Source organism: Zonotrichia leucophrys, chromosome 5, assembly GCF_028769735.1.
Source record: "Zonotrichia leucophrys gambelii isolate GWCS_2022_RI chromosome 5, RI_Zleu_2.0, whole genome shotgun sequence".
Taxonomy (NCBI): Eukaryota; Metazoa; Chordata; class Aves; order Passeriformes; family Passerellidae; genus Zonotrichia; species Zonotrichia leucophrys.
The window spans coordinates 24,842,204-24,858,306 of record NC_088175.1 but is presented as its reverse complement, the minus strand read 5'-3'; the positions used below and the strand labels follow the sequence as shown (position 1 = coordinate 24,858,306).

Sequence of the window (16,103 nt, the reverse complement as noted above, 5' to 3'; positions counted from 1 at the left end):
AGATGTATTGAGGCTTTAAAAATTTACACTTGACCTTTTACGAACTGAAAACCTTCCAGTGCAAATGTAAGTTCTTCAATTTTGTTATAGAGAGCCACATGTACAAGCAGTGCAATTTTGCGCTTTGCTTCACAAGATAGGTGTACTGCGGCTGGAACAAGCAGTGGAATCACTGCAAAGAAGCAGAGATCAAAGATCCATGGCTGAAAAAGAAAATCTGGATACCTTCCTCACCCACCAAGAATAAAAATATCCCCAAACAAACAAAAACACCCCATTAAGCTGCAATGAGATTCAAGGTTAAAAGCTTTAAGCTGTTCAAACATTTCCAAGTTTGGTCTGAAGTGGATTTAAAAGGGCTCCTTTCCATAGTGCAATACATTTATATTGGCTCAGACAATCTGAAGTTAAAAAAAGGTTTGAGTTCAGACTCCCTCTTTAGCCTGGGTTCAGATTTCACAGGCAAAATTCAAATGGCCCTGCCTGTGGACTAACAGATGGAGTTAATCTACTACTGTAGGCAACTACTTGCAAAACATGCACACAAGCCAGCATCCATGCCCATTTTTGTAGGAAACGACTGCACACAGCAGCAGAGGGGAAACTTTTACCTCTATAAATCAGCAGTAATATCCATGAAACTACAAAGTTTCTATCAACAGATTAAAAAAAAAAATCTTATCTAATTTTAAAAAATCTTATTTAATTAAAAGAAAACTATGTCTGCTTTCATTTAGACAAATCTTTATGACAGTCAGTCAAAAGTGGTTCTGGAAGCATTCTGAAATGACAAAATAGTTACCTGCTGTAAAATATGGAAGCATATTGTATTTAAAAGGAGTTGGAACTAAGATGTATGTAGAAAAAGGAAAAGAATGCATGATATTTATGTTTTATCTGCAGTGTTCTTGTCATTACACACTCACGTATTGTAAGCAAAACTAAAAGAAAAGAAAAGAAAAAACCAACCCACAAAAATATCAACTCATTGATTAGGAATAAGCAAAAAAGTCTTCATTAGGGGAAAAAACCCCAAGATAACAAATAATAACTCTTAGTATTTTGATTCCAAGATAATAAGCATTTTGAGAGATTATTTGTGCAAGTTTATAATGTAATTTAATGTGAAGAGTTGGGCTTATCATGTACCAGACGGTTACAGAGAGGACTCCAAATTAGCTCTAACTGGTTACTTGCAAAAGGTATGATTTTGGATGACACAGATACATGAAAAGTCCAAGCCAAGTGGAAGCATGCAAGTATCTCTTTCAAAGCCTCCATACTAGCAGCATTCTTTCTTCCTCCAACTTCACAGATTCATAATTACATACCTCAATTTTCAGGCAGGGTGGAGCAGGTGGGAAAAACATCCCCTGTTTTTTCTTCCTGAATGCCACTTTGGGATTATATGTAAAGGTGTACTGAGGCTTGAGGAATTAACTGTGTATTGTTTTCAGGTCTAATAAATACCTTACTTCTCTTCAATTTTCTTATGAGTACCGTCTTGCTATTCTTTCTATAGAAAATACCAATAATATGTGAAGATGAAAAAAAAAGGACATGAGAAGAGGAAACATACATTTAAAAGTACCAGATCAGATGAAAAGAACATGTCAGGATCTGCTAAACTGGTGGCTGCCTATGCACTCTGAAATCTCTCACATGTGTTTGTCCTGTGTACTGAATGAGGCAGGGGTCCTGTGGGAAAACAAGATGAGAGCATGTAATTAAAGACTCTATCATAATGCATATGCATATAACACTACATTGCACACACAATGTGTGGTTCATTTTCTCTCTCATCCTGTCCCTGCAGAGAAGATGAGAGGGAAAATGAACTACACATGACAGATGTTAGTAACATTAGTTAGTGCATTTTTGGAAGGCAGTCAAATACTAAAGTCGTTTAAAGGATGTTGTGAAAACAGAATAGAATAGAATAGCACAGAATAGAATAGAATAACATAGAATAGAACAGAACAGAATAGAAAATGAGGTAAAAGGAAACAGGTCACCTGACCAAAATTAACTTCAGACATTTTTAAAAAGTGTTTTAAAATAAAACCAAGAACAGTAACTTCCTGATAACAAGGGGGTGATAGATGGTGATTGTTTTCTAGAGTGCTACAGAAGAAATATAACACATACAAAAAGTGAAATCCTATGGGTAGTACCATTCTGATAATTTATAATAATCATTTGTAATAGTTCTTTCTGTGGAATCTTTCATTTCCATTGTGAGTCACCACTGCAGTGTTTTGTTTATGACACACAGGTAGGAGCTGTAGCATTAGATACTGTGCTTCTCCAGGTGATGTACATGTTCCTCATGCTTGCATAAACTGATCTCCCACGCAGAAATAGATGTTCAAATGACTAATGACTTCATTTGCTTCAGTTTTCTTCTAGAAGTCTAATATTCATGAATGTGTTCATCCTTTATTTTGGAATGCAAATTTTATATAACTAGAGATCAATCTTTTAAAAATAATTATTTTGCTTGCAGTTTACATATAATCTATTTTTTTCTGAATAAAATAACTTTTTCTGAGATCATCTAAAAAATGTCCAACTTCAATTTAGAGAAGAGACCAACCCCCACATGGCTACAACCTTCTTTCAGGTAGTTGTAGAGAGTGATAAGGTCTCCCCTGAGCCTCCTTTTCCCCAGCTCTTTCAGCCAGTCCTCATAAGACACTTCACTAGCAATGTTGCCTTTCCCTGGACACTCTAATTCCTTGGATTATGGAGTTTTATTGTGTTCCCCACCCCTTCTCCATCTCAGAGGATTGGGTACCAAAAGAATGACTGGTACTACTAATAGACAATGAGGCAAAAAAGGCTCTAAAATCCCCAACATTCTGCTAATCCTTCATCACTATGCAGGCAACTAGAGACAGGACATGGGGCAATAGCCTCAAGTTGCACTAAGGGAGATTCAGATTGAATATTGGGAAAATTTATTCGCTGAAAGAGTGGTTAAGTATTGGAGCAAGGTTCCCAGTAAGTGGTGAACTCATAATTCCTGGAAGCATTCAAAAAAGAGTAGATGTGGCACTTAGTGATATAGTTTATTGTGTATGCCGGTATTTGTTTGAATGTTTGACGTGATTACCTTGGACTCTTTTCCAGCCTTTATGATTCTATGATTCTAATGATGGAGGTTCTCCTTAGACCTCCTTTTGATAATAATGTATACTAGTGTATACACTCACACACATACATATGTGTAACATATAAATCCAAGTTTAACAGAGAGAATAGTCATGACTTTTATATCCAGGAGTTGAAATAGTTGCAATGGTAGTAGCCAAGTTCAATAAAAAATATTTAGCTGTCATTTTATATTTTACATTGATAAAGAAATCTAGACACATGCAGTCTGTGATTCATCAAGTATTTCAGTGTAAATGATATTTTAAATTGCACCAATGGTTTAAACATGGTCAGGATAGAGGAGCTAGAAGTTAGCTGCACATTTCCAACATATGCTGTAACATCCACTGAAATTTGTTAAAATTTGTCCCATCGATTTTGATGGATTGTGGATGAAGCTTAGTCTAACTGAGGGACATCTTGCAATGGAAAGAACCCTTGAGGAAGGGAATTGCTGTCATTATGGAATCAGAAAATTTTTCAGAGTTTTAAAGAGCGAATACTACAATAAATAATAAATAAGTAAAGGTGGGGGAGCCCAGATACTAAAAAAAATAATTCAAAGAAACTTGTTAGATTTGACATAGTCATTATGTGAAAGGGCTGAGAATTAATTTAGCTTGCAATGTTAGACTATGATATAGACTTATAGAATAATTATTTAAATTACAAAGTTGCATTTTTCTTTAAATATTTAATTCCTTTTCACAATAGTAGTACTCTTTAAAATACAGATTTACTTGGCATACTAGTTGTGTATTTTATAGTGTTCAAATGAATTTTCAAAGCTTGCCTTTTCAGAGTAAAGTCTCTAACCACCACACCAGGGAATCCATGCCTGCCAGCCTCTCCATATGTTCCCTACACTCATAAGCCCTCTTGCAGTAATACTTACAGAACAAATGTAAATACAGTTCTGGACAAAGTTTTCTCTCAGATGAGCACACATCAAAGACTAGTGTCAGCTAAGAGACTTTTCCTTCATCTATTTCCATTCAGCTTTGAACATTGTCTTCTACTTCTTAATTTAAATTTTACAATAGTGACTGCATAAGATTAAAAAGCAGCTGGTACCTAAAGGCAAGAATTTGCCCCTTACACATCTTGATTGGTACCTTACCAGACAAGCACTAGTTTTTTACCTCCTTTTGTCAAGTAATACTTTGATACCAACAGATATGGTACAGAATGATAAGTTGGTATGTAGTGCTAAGCATTAGTTGGAGTAGTTCAGTCGTGGGAATATCCACATGGAGGAACAGTGATGGTCTCATCCTTCACTCATATGAAATTTCCACCGAAATCAGACACTACTCATGTGATCATTTCCTCCTCAGGTTTACTCAGGTAATTGTCAAGTGATTCTGAATAACAAATTTACTCCTTTTATCAAGGGTTAGGATATAGCGTAAAGCGTATCATAGATTTTTTAATTACTGCATGGGTGATCCAGGGAATTTCAGAGGAGTAAAAACTGTATCTGGTAAAAACGTTGAAATGAAATTTTAAAACAAAGTAATAAAACACCTGGAAGGTCATTTAATAAGAGTGGTTAAATCAGTATCATTTAAGACAATGGAGAATCAATCTGTTCAATTTCTTTGAATGTATAAATAAAGGAGAGGGAAAGAGGAAATCAGTACATACAACGTGTTTAGTGTTTTAAGATGTATCTGACAACATGTGTTACTATAAGCTACAAAAAAGAAAAACATAGGAAGATATGCATATGTTATGCTAATGGGGGTGAGACCAGAGAAAAGAGAAGCAAATGAGAATTTTAATCAGAAAAAAAAAGGTTTTTGAATATATATGTATGTAAAATGAACAGACAACAGAGTGATAGATGAAAATCAGCAGTGATACCACAGAGAAGAAGAGCTGACACAGGAAGGGAAACACCTTAAGTGCTCATACCACTCACATGCTTCTAAATTAATTATATCAGCTCAGGAAATGAACCTCAGAATTATTGAAAACTGTTCAATGAAGGCATAAGTTCAATGTGCATTTGCATTTGAAGAGCAAATGAAATGTTGGATGAAAGGAGTGGTAGAGAATAATGAAACTATGTAACATATTTATATACATCACCTTTTTCTCATATCTAGAATATCATCCATACATAGGTCATATGATTTCTATAAAGTTAGAGAATTTAAAGATGATTTGATCAATAGAGAGAATCTGGAATTTGCAAAACACTTGTATGAAAGAGAATAGAAGGATGTGGAGGGGGTTAATTTTTGAAATAAAAAGTTTTTCTGTAATCAAGTTGCATATTTTACTAAAGAGCATGAAGGACACAGACTGAGGGTCTGTCTTTCATGAAAAAAAAAAAAAAAAAGCAAGGTTCTTCTGAAGTGGGAAGAAGTAGTCAAAAAACTGTTGCTCCAAAACACCTTTCTTCTTTAATACAAAATTGCACTCCAGAACTTATTCCAAAAGACATCACTGAAGCCAAGAAACATTACGGCCAAAATTTTGGCTGAAATTCAAACAAACAACAGGTATAAAATCAAACAGATTGGTATGAATTAAAACCTCTACTCTCCAGAACTTGATATCCATTCTAAACACTAGCTATTAGGAAGCAGGAAATTGACCTTGTATCTGATTAATGCAGACTATTATACTTACCAGATGTCATTCAGACTGGTCATGCAGAAAGTTCAAAAGTCTGAGACCCAGGGGCCTGGAACCCAGTTGGGAGCTTCAAAGGCCCACTAGTGAGATGGTAGGAATTACCAGCAAAATGATGGGACACATCTTCAGGAGAAGATCTGGGATGGGTGTGCATCCTTTTCCCAAGATTCCCATTCCTGACCTCAGAGACACCCTCTGCATGGATCTCTGCCACTGCAGAAGAAAGACAGAAAAAGGTTTTTGTAACATTTAAATCCCAGCTGTCTGCATGATATAGCATTCATTACAGTTTTTGAAATCTGAATATATTTTTGTCCTCTTGCCAGTAACAGAAATCCTCTTTAAGTGAAGTTTTTTGACTTTTGAATTTTCCTTTGTAGATATCTCAGTATCACAGGAAGTTATCCAGAGCTGAGGCAATGCCACTGGTGTGGGCTGGTTGGCTGCCAGAAGGAACTTGCCATTGAATGGCACAGCAGCAAATACTGAATCACACACATGGTGGGAGCCATGCTGCCCAAATCACAAGAACAGAACAAATGGCTTGGCAGTCTTCACAATTAAAAACTGGCATTGTCCTCTCCACAGAAGCAATTCATACTGAGGCACATGAAGAAAACACAGGAGAAGCATGAGCTGTGGTCAGTGTTTTAAACAAGACTGTAAAAAGGGAGATATTCAGATCTTTTTCTCTGACATGTCATGTTGGCTGCTCTTAGCATTTAATACAGAGGAAGCAGAAACATAAAGTAGCCACTAGTCTCTCTATACAACTCATATGAATAAGGGTGACTGTGCAATATTCTTCTTTCTATTATTTGTCCTCAACCACAAATAAAGTGAGCAAAATCTTTTCATATGACCATTTGGAACAAGAGCTTGAGGTGTTATCACAGTAGCAATCTGTGTAATGCTGTTGATAATAAAGGCTACAGAGGAGGTGCTTGGAACAAACTACTGGTGCACATTCAATGTTGCAGCTTTATCTGTGTTTTAAGTCTGAGCTTAAAGTTGGAAATGTCAAACACAGCAAAAGAAAAACAGGTAGTCCTGCCATGAAATATTCCATAATGGTTTTATAACACTAACAAGTCATTACTAAGCATGCTGCTATTTCATCAATATTAAGGTCTTTTTACTTGCTGAACACAGTAAACAGAGAATTATTTATTGAAAACAATGTCAGGCAATACAAAAAGCAACCTTTAAGAAAGTCAGCATTAATGCCTTGAAACCCAGGTACTATGCAGTAAATTGGCTTTTTTCCCCCCAAAGTAATTGAAATGACATAAACTATAGCCAGAACTCACTAAGCCATGTTAGTACAGGTCTTCAGAGGGACTCATTCATTGTATAAGTCAACCCCTTTTGATGTTCCTCTAATTTTTTGAGAGAATTTGCAATGACCTAAAAGACTCAGGGTGAAGAAAGACAAAAGACCTGTTTAAAAATGCCAAAGAACATGCTAGGAAGGGAAGCTTGCATGTATAGTGAACTGGGTGGCATTTCAGGTATTTTGAGTCTGAACACTGGAATGCTGGGTCCTCTGTTGGGGAATTGCCTTTGGTTCCTGTGTCGGCAGATGTAGGTTGGCTTTCACTGCTTGATTTTATTTATGGAAGATTGCATGTTAAAATTATTCCTCAGGGCTGCTGTTGTCAGAGATCCGCATTATCTGACCAGTCTGTGGTATAAATTAAAAAAAAAAATAGTAGGAAAAAGTATTTTGTTTGTCTATGAGTGATTTTAAATCCACTTATTTCATAGTGAATCTGAAGGTTTTCCTGTTGTTTTATTTTTTTGCCTTCTATTCTGAAGAACTATTTTCCCCTGTAGGACTGCTGAAGCAAGAATAGAGGACTTGGGTCGATTGTCATTTTCATTAATGTGGGCTACAAAGTAGATGTCAGAGCTGAAGGAGAGTATAATAACATATGACAGACAGTGTGAGGTAATAAGAAAAAATAACTAGTAATTCTACTATTTTGCTACATCTAGGTAGTTTAAAAGATGGAGGAACTGAGAAAATCTATAGTTTAAAACAGTAAAGGAGATAGAAACAGATTAAAAATTACTTGAAGTCTAACAGTCACAACTTTATAGATATCTTAAACACTAGCTGTAGCTGCTAGATTTACAGACTGAAAATCTATAAATGGATATAACAAATAGTAAGACAGTTGTTTGTCTATGTGACTATAGGTGTTACTCTTGTGAACATTGCAAGTGAAAATTTAGAAGCTGGTTCAGATCATGCAAGGTCTTTACATTCTCCAGAGAGAATTTGCATTCTCACTTTTATTTATTTAAAAAGTAATTTTAAAAGCCTTAAGGAACAAATTGTTAGTAGATGCAAGTGTTTTATTTCTGTTATGTGGCTTCTTGAGAGCATATGAGAAAAAACCTAAGTCATGGAAGTCTAGAAATTTTTTTGCTCTTATGATCTGCTATGAAATGGGGAAAGAATTCTCTGTGATGAGCTAAGAACACATCATTATATGTAATTTTCCATCTTTTGATGAGTAATATGTGATATTTTCAGACTAGATGGAGTTGCTGTCACTAGATAATTTTCAGAATAAGGAGGACAGTATTGCAGTTATGAATCAAATGCAATTTGGATGCTAATCCATCTTTTCCCTGGAGTTTGAATAGCATAAATGCTGTGGTAAAAACAAACAAAAGCATTGTTCATGGAACTCATTCCTGCCAGAACTGTTAGCGTGCTAAACACGTGATGGACCACATCCAGTAGGAGTTTTCAGATGACATTCCAGACAGTTGTAATCAAGGTCCCTTCCTCAGTGATTGCAGGTCCACCTAAGTACTGGTGAAAAAGGCTGAGCAGAAAACACTGCTTGATTTTCAGCATTCATCCTAAAATCTCAGGGTTCATTTACATAAAGAAATACTTTCATATTAAGTAACCATGTACATATATGCAGCCAATTAGGTGTCCTAGCTGCATTGTTTTACCACCAATCGACCTCTAATTAACAACAAAATACCCCAAAAACTAAACAAAACAAAACAAAAAACCCAGACCCACAGCACACAATAAAAAAAAAAAACTGTTGAAAGTCTTTAAGTATTTCTGTTGATGCAATAGAAATCCATCTGTGTAAAAGTGATCTACAAGGAATCAGAGCCAGAGTTTGCCTTCCATATTTTGTGATCGTTTGCTTCCTGAAGGGTGAATGTAGAAATGTCACCAAAATATAGAGAGGCACTTTATTCAGCCAAGAGGCACAGGCGTTTGTGCATCAGTTTTTCATGTATATACCTGGAAGAAATCATGTGAATGGTTTGAAGGTTCCTCAGCAAATAGTTGACAGTAAGCTTGACCTTAGGAAGAAAAATTTAATGCAGACATTAGAATTCAGATTTGTAAGTTCCAAACAATCTTTTCTGTATGGAGTTGATCAGCCTTTCTTGAGTCCAAATAACTTGGAATTATCAAAAAAATCAGTTTGTTCTTAATGTTTCATTTATATCTTTAGATGTTAATTCTTCCATATGCCAATTGAAAAGCTAGTTATTTTTTCCAACATAGATGCTTTCCTCAAAACTGAAGTTAGATTTTTTAATCCATGTATAATCTAGAAGCCTTGTAATGTTATTTTTGTTGAATCTAAACAGAATTGCTTGATGGCTTTATCTACAAAAGCAGACAGTATGTCAGAATTCATTATCAACATCTTTATGTGAAGATTAGAGAAATCAATTTTTTTTGGAAAACTGTAAACCTTTGCACAAACCAGTTATACTAATTTGCATTAATGGATTTACTTGCAAAGTGGAAGTCTTCTGAAATATGTTTAGTATTGAAATAGATGCAGAGTTTTTTAGTGTCTTTGAAAGTAATTAAACCGTTTCTAGATAGGTGATTTTAGCAGGACCATAGTAATAGTGATATGAAAAATACAAAACTATTTTAATGTTTATGTGCTTCCATTTATTATCTAAGGAATCATGTATACAAGTAGAAAAACTGCCCGTGTGTTATGTCTGAGGCAAATTGAGGAAGCTACCACAGCATTTTTGTGTGCTGTGCTAGGTATTCTGTTGCCCTTGAAGTTGCCACAGTGAACTGAAGCATTCTCTTCCTTTTTTCATTTATTTAGTGTGGTTCCTATCTTTAGTTGCTAAGATAAGAAGGGCTTTAAAAAAAATTGGATTTTTAACAGGACTGAACACTTAATAAGTACTACAAATAAAAAAAAAAAAATCCTAAAAATAAGCAAAGAATTATTAGTGAAAAAAATAATAGAGCTTTTATTCAAGATCAGCTCACCAAGAAGAATCTATACTTCTGTTTGGTAATATTGCTTTATTAGATGGTAAGTCAAGTATTTTCAAAGGCACAAGTCAGTTAGGTGCCTACCTCCTTTTATATCTTAGAAAAATATCCCCATAGTCCTTTCCTGAAGCAGCAGTTTTTTCCCTCTCACATGTTCAAAGCCATATGCCTATTCTTTTTACATCAAGATGAAAAAACCTGCAGGCACAAGGTTTATGCTATGATGGCCTTTTCCAGCTCTCATTGATTTCACTGGAAGTTGGATGAGGACCCCTGAGCATAACTAAGACATAAATGCAAGAACAAAGAACTACAATTTTTCTCTAAGCATGATCTTTTCTCTTATATTGGCCAATCATATATAGTAACTTCTAGAACTTCGAGTTCCGCAGTTATATAAGACTGCCCAAGAGAATCTGCCCAAGAGTATCTGCTGAAGCCTTAGAAAAAATTTACTGTGTTTCAGTACAAAGCCAAATAGTTTCATTTGATGTTCAAATCAATCCTGTCTCAAAAATATATATTTTATAGATTGCAATTTCCCTTCAAAGGATTCCATCTTGCTTTGACTGACATTTGTCATGTAGATACAGTAGAGGAAGATTATTTATCTTGACAGCAGGCTGATGACAAAACATCTATACTATGATTAAGCTCATTTCTAGATTAGAAGGATCACACTAGCACTCTTTATGTCATCACCATGACAGTTGCAGTTATTAGTCTGATTTCAGCATTTTACATTTTTTTTTACAACAAGTGTCTGAGATTTTTCATCAGGACTATGTAGAACAAAGAAAAACATCAACACAACCTACAAAATTTTTTTTTCATTTGAGTATCCTGCCACTGATATTTATTTTATTTTGAGGGAAATTTTATATTGATCACAGTTCTAGAAATTGACACCATATTTATAGAGGCAGACGTGTTTGGCCTTTTATTTCCTAATTCTATAAACCTTGAACATCTAAGCCTTTACTTTGTTTTAGAAAATTTTTGCAGATTTCACTGTGTATGTGTGTGTGTGTGTGTGTGTGTGTGTGTGTGTGTGTTTCAGCAAGTGAAGGAAATTTCTTGAGGAAAAAAATGGCAGTTTGATTTGGCTAAATAGGGCTGGAAAAGAGTTTTTAGGAAGGTGTATTTTAGCATGAAAAAGCTTAGGGAAAAATATAATTTAAAGAGTTGGGTTATGCTCTGGAGGAGGGAAAGCTAGAATTAAGGCACATTGTATGAGCTCTATTTTCTAGAGAGGTTAAGGTCAAAGAGGAATTATTAGGATAATTGAACAGGACCATTCTTCAACAGAAATTGCTAACCTTGTTAGTGTTTTATAGACCTTGCTAAGCAGATCATATACCAGTACAGACTGAACTTAAGTGTCATTCAGAGCCAGTAAAGTGGTCAGGTAGAATTCGAGTGGGATGGCATATAGAAATACATCTTGGGGTGCCACATTACCAGCCTGGATGTAATTCTTAACACTGGGCTAGAGCCTAGAGACAGAGTTTGCAAAGAAAGCCAGAAACATTGTGTAACCCTGTGTGCCTGCTAATGCTCGAGCCAGCCTATCCCACAGCAGAGTCAGGCGTGCACCAAACAGCTCAAGTGAACAGCAGTCCCTCAACCCAAAAAAAAGAGTTGGATCAGGAAAAGATGCCTCCATTCTTATCACTAATTTGGATTAGCATCATTTCCTTGCCTTGTATTCTTCCTGGACAGATATATCAAATGACCCACCTTTTTTTTTTTTAACTGGTTTTGTGGTAATAGTAACTTTGGACATTCTAAGATACTCGATGCACTGTTTTCTTTATCAGGAAGCTGCGTGTCAGACAATCTTTTGCTCTTAACTCCCCAAAAATTCAATGTGTCAGTCCTAAATTGCAGGGAGAATAGTCCAGAAAGGATTACACATCCAAAGACAATTGCATTTAATAGGGGAAATTTTAACTATTTCACACAGACGATAAATCCTACAGTAGGTCATGTTTCCAAGGACTGATGCCTTATGTACCACTTGTGTAGCTCAGAATGGAAAAGAAAAAGAAACTTTAAACTGTCACTGCTTCCGTACTTGCCTGATGAAAAATGACTTTGTGTGAAACAAGCTTTTTAAAGGCCTCTGATGAGACTTAAAGTGGAAGGTATTCAGCTGTATAAAATATGAATAGGTGAACAATCCAACAAGTAATGCCTCAAAGCATCAGTGCCCTCACAAATCACAGTTTCAAAAATATGTTGAAGTATCCATTTAGCAATCAGAGGCTTGTTCAACACCTGCTCTTGAGTAACCACAGAAAATAGTTATTTAATTTTATAACTGCAATATGGCAAATAAATAACAATTCTTTGCTGTCTGATGTTGCAACAGGTTCAAAAGTTCAGCTTCAGTCAATACATGCACTCATCATAGTGTACAGATTATAATACTACTGACAGATGCTGCTAAATATGAAATACTTTTAATGTACTTGGTAAGTACTACATAAAGAATCCTGTAAAGGAGAGTCAAAGTGAATCCATGTGATACTGTTTCTTTTATATCTAGTATATATATATTTATATATATATTTATAAATACAGGTTTGAAAGTCCCCCATTGTTCCACTAAGAACTGATATGCAGAGACAGACTGAATATTAGTCATTTGTACTTGAAATTAGAAAAATTTTATTTAATTGCTTTAATAGGGGTGGACTGAAATGCTGAAAGCAATGGCTAGATTAATTTCTCAAAATGGTTTGTTCACTGCTACTGTTGTTTAATAGAGAAAGATCTTAGGACTGAAAACCTATCCTGTGTTTCATTCTGTGTGACTCTGCACTATGGTAGGCAGCTATAAAAGTGCTAAAGTAAGTAAGCAGAAAACTTCAATTTTAAATTAATGGTAGTACATTACACTTGCACAGGTGTTAATGAGTACAAAAGACGCAAGAAACGAAGAGGCGGCCTCAGATATCATATATCCAAAAAATAATCCGATATATCCATCTCCATCACTCTCCATGTCTTCTCTTTTTCTCAGAAGCTCACTAGATGGTAATGTTCCCAGACCAAATATTCTCTATAAATTGGGAGAACATTTAGCTGATTTATGAGGCTTTTAGCTATTACACATTTACCTACTCAATAAAAGTACTTACATCATACGACACAAAGCTACCTCCACAACCCAAGAATCACTCTTAAAGTGACACATGCATCAAATTGTAATGTGATTTCCTGTACCTAATGTATCACTTAAGGGAAAATAACAGGCATTCCATTGTAGATTTTTTTTCTTCATTAATTGTTCTTTGTTTTCTCAGACAGCAGTTTTTTACTATCATGGCTTTCTGTTACACATAAATATATTCTACAGCTTAAAAAGAAAAGAACTAGAAGATAGAGAAAGGTTCTGGAAGTAATAGAAATACAGAGATTGTGATTTTTTAAAATATGGTCATTTGTTTTCAGCCTTGGAATTAAGTCATAGACAATACTTAAGTAAATAATTTTTTCAAGTGGAGAATTTAATTGCATTTTGATGAAAATAATGAAAATACATGTCTTATTTGCAAAACAGACCAACCAGTTAATTTCATAACTATTTACAGATTAATTGAACATCAGAATAGAACCAGCTATTTTTAATATTTAATATTTAATAACAATGTGGGTTTTGGCCAACACAGCCTATTAAGTGCCCATTTCATTGCACTAAAGGAATATGTATTATTTAGGTTATTATTTTAGGAGCCAGGACCAAGTATCACTATGAGATCCTGGAATAAGGAAAAAATTGAGGGTAAGAAAGTCACAAAGGAGGTAGATAAGATTGTTTTTTTTTTTTCATGGAAGCTTCAGCCAAAGCCTGAGCTTACACATCCTGATCGACCTTTGGAAACATTGAGACTCTAAATTGAGCTTTTGGCCATCCACTTCCTCAGAAAAGATATTACAATACTTCCTGCCTCAATTCCACTTGTAAAAAAATATTTGAACAAGCTATCATCCCACATATAAAGTTTCAAATATCTTTTGTCAAGTCTCTTTTTCTTTTATAACCATAGGCGTGTCTTGTTCCAGGATATCTCAGCTTATATGTCTCAAGACCTCCAGCAATTTTTCCAGCAGTAAAAATCACATTCTTTGCAGAATTTTGCATAATTTATCTTGGCCAGATAGCTGAAAATTGGCCTCCCTATACAGAAACAATGAGACTTGACATCAAACTGTTAGTAAAATAGAGAGAACATACTGCAGTACAAATAACCTCCAAACTCCCACACTCTCATAGTTTCTATAGAGCTTCCCAGCTGCTCCTCTCTTGCTGGTTACCTGCTTGCTCACACCTGAAACCAGCAGTCTGTCAGCCAAGAGAAGCAACAGGTGAGACAAACGTGGTGGCTTTGCAGGGTCAAGTATTAATAAACATAGCCATGCTATAAATATTTGCAATAGATAAATGCTAGTGAATCTATGATACCAACTTCAGACAGACAGTGGCTGAGAGGTGGACTTGACAGGTCACATTTTCAAGGTCTTGATTCCATCAGTTCATATAGGCAGTTATAACCATTGTGTAGAAAATCTAGGGGCATCTTTTGAATAAATTATGTCCACAAGAAGGTTTCTCGTATTAAGGTTTACCTCTGCTGAAATTGAAGAAATAAAGCTTTTGCATAGTGTTTAAAATATCTTAACTTCCTTTCATAACCGTGGACTGTTAATCACAATATATGCTATATAACCTCTACTAAAGATAAAAACTTGATTATAAAATTTTCTCAGTGTAAATTTCTAGAGAATATGAACATGATTCTCACTTATGCCTGTATATGCACATAGGCTCTATGAAATAGATGTAAAAACCTTCTTGAGGAAATCTGACTTTTACCAGATGTTTTGCAATCTTTAAAAATCTAGCTTTTGCGTATGACTGGCAGCTTTACTTTCAAAATGGCCTAAGTTTGGTTTGATTCAATTCTGGGGGTACAATAAGTAACTTTGGTACATATCAAAGGGGCTGTGACAAAATTTATCTTCTGTATTATTGAAATAATTTGTTCCTATTCACGAAACTGAACCTGAAAGGCTTGAGAAAAAATATATCTTAAACGATTTACTTTCTAGATATTGTATTGCTAATGCTGATTAACACAGACTACACTCAGCTATATCATGCAGATGCAGATACTAAGGCACAGACACCTGCCAAATGTGCAAAACTGAAGGCTTGTAGTATTACTAAACTGTTTTACCATCAATAACTGATACAACTCTGATCTAGGGCAGTCTGTCAAACACGCATTGAAATGTTACATTGAACAGTTTGGTTGGGTGTATTGCTTACACCTTTTTGAGGGTGAGAGCTTTCGCTCGTTACTCCCTCATCAGTCTTCTAACCAAATTCAGGAGGAATGAGCAGACAAAATTTTCTTGATAAAAGGGCCTTGAACAAAACTTTATCCCATTGAGCATGGCCCATTGAGGTTCTTCAGATTCTTCGTAGCCTAATCCCACTTTATCACCTTGGATTACTGTCAATATATTAATAACTGCTTCTAGCTAGCCTCCTTTTCAGAGCTTCATTTTTTATTTAGTTAAATTTAAAGTCAACTCCTTATTTCTTTCCTTCTGGCTAATCCACATGCTTTAAAGCAATATCTGTGAAGCTGTTCTTCTGTCTACAATCAATCTGTTCTTTCATCTTTATTTTACATGGTGTCTAACAAAAATTTATTAATTTTTCTTGAGATGATTAACTGTTTAACAACTAGTATTATGATATGTTTATATTGTATTTTCTGTCTCTTGTTCATACCTGGTGTATAAGCTTCACAGGGAAGGAATTTTTTATTTGCTATGATCCCTTATCTCTTACAGTGTGATATTGTGTTTTGACTTTAGTTCACTTACCATGGAGACAAAAGTCATATCGACAAGTACTGAAAATCAGCCTGAGACTTTAGATAAAGTCTGGTCAGTAGGCAGGAGTGGCTGCTGGTCTCACACA

General features: G+C 35.1%; 1 long non-coding RNA gene across 2 annotated transcripts in view; it reads right to left on the bottom strand.

Moving 5' to 3' along the window:
• LOC135448221 (uncharacterized) overlaps nt 1–16,103 on the bottom strand; it is a 260,215-nt gene that overhangs the window by 17,845 nt on the left and 226,267 nt on the right. For both annotated transcript variants that reach the window (XR_010440413.1, XR_010440414.1), the window contains exons 4-5: nt 5,797–6,015; nt 1,580–1,698 (exon numbers count right to left, since the gene is read on the bottom strand). This is a non-coding gene — a long non-coding RNA (uncharacterized LOC135448221). The remainder of the gene's footprint in view (nt 1–1,579; nt 1,699–5,796; nt 6,016–16,103) is intronic.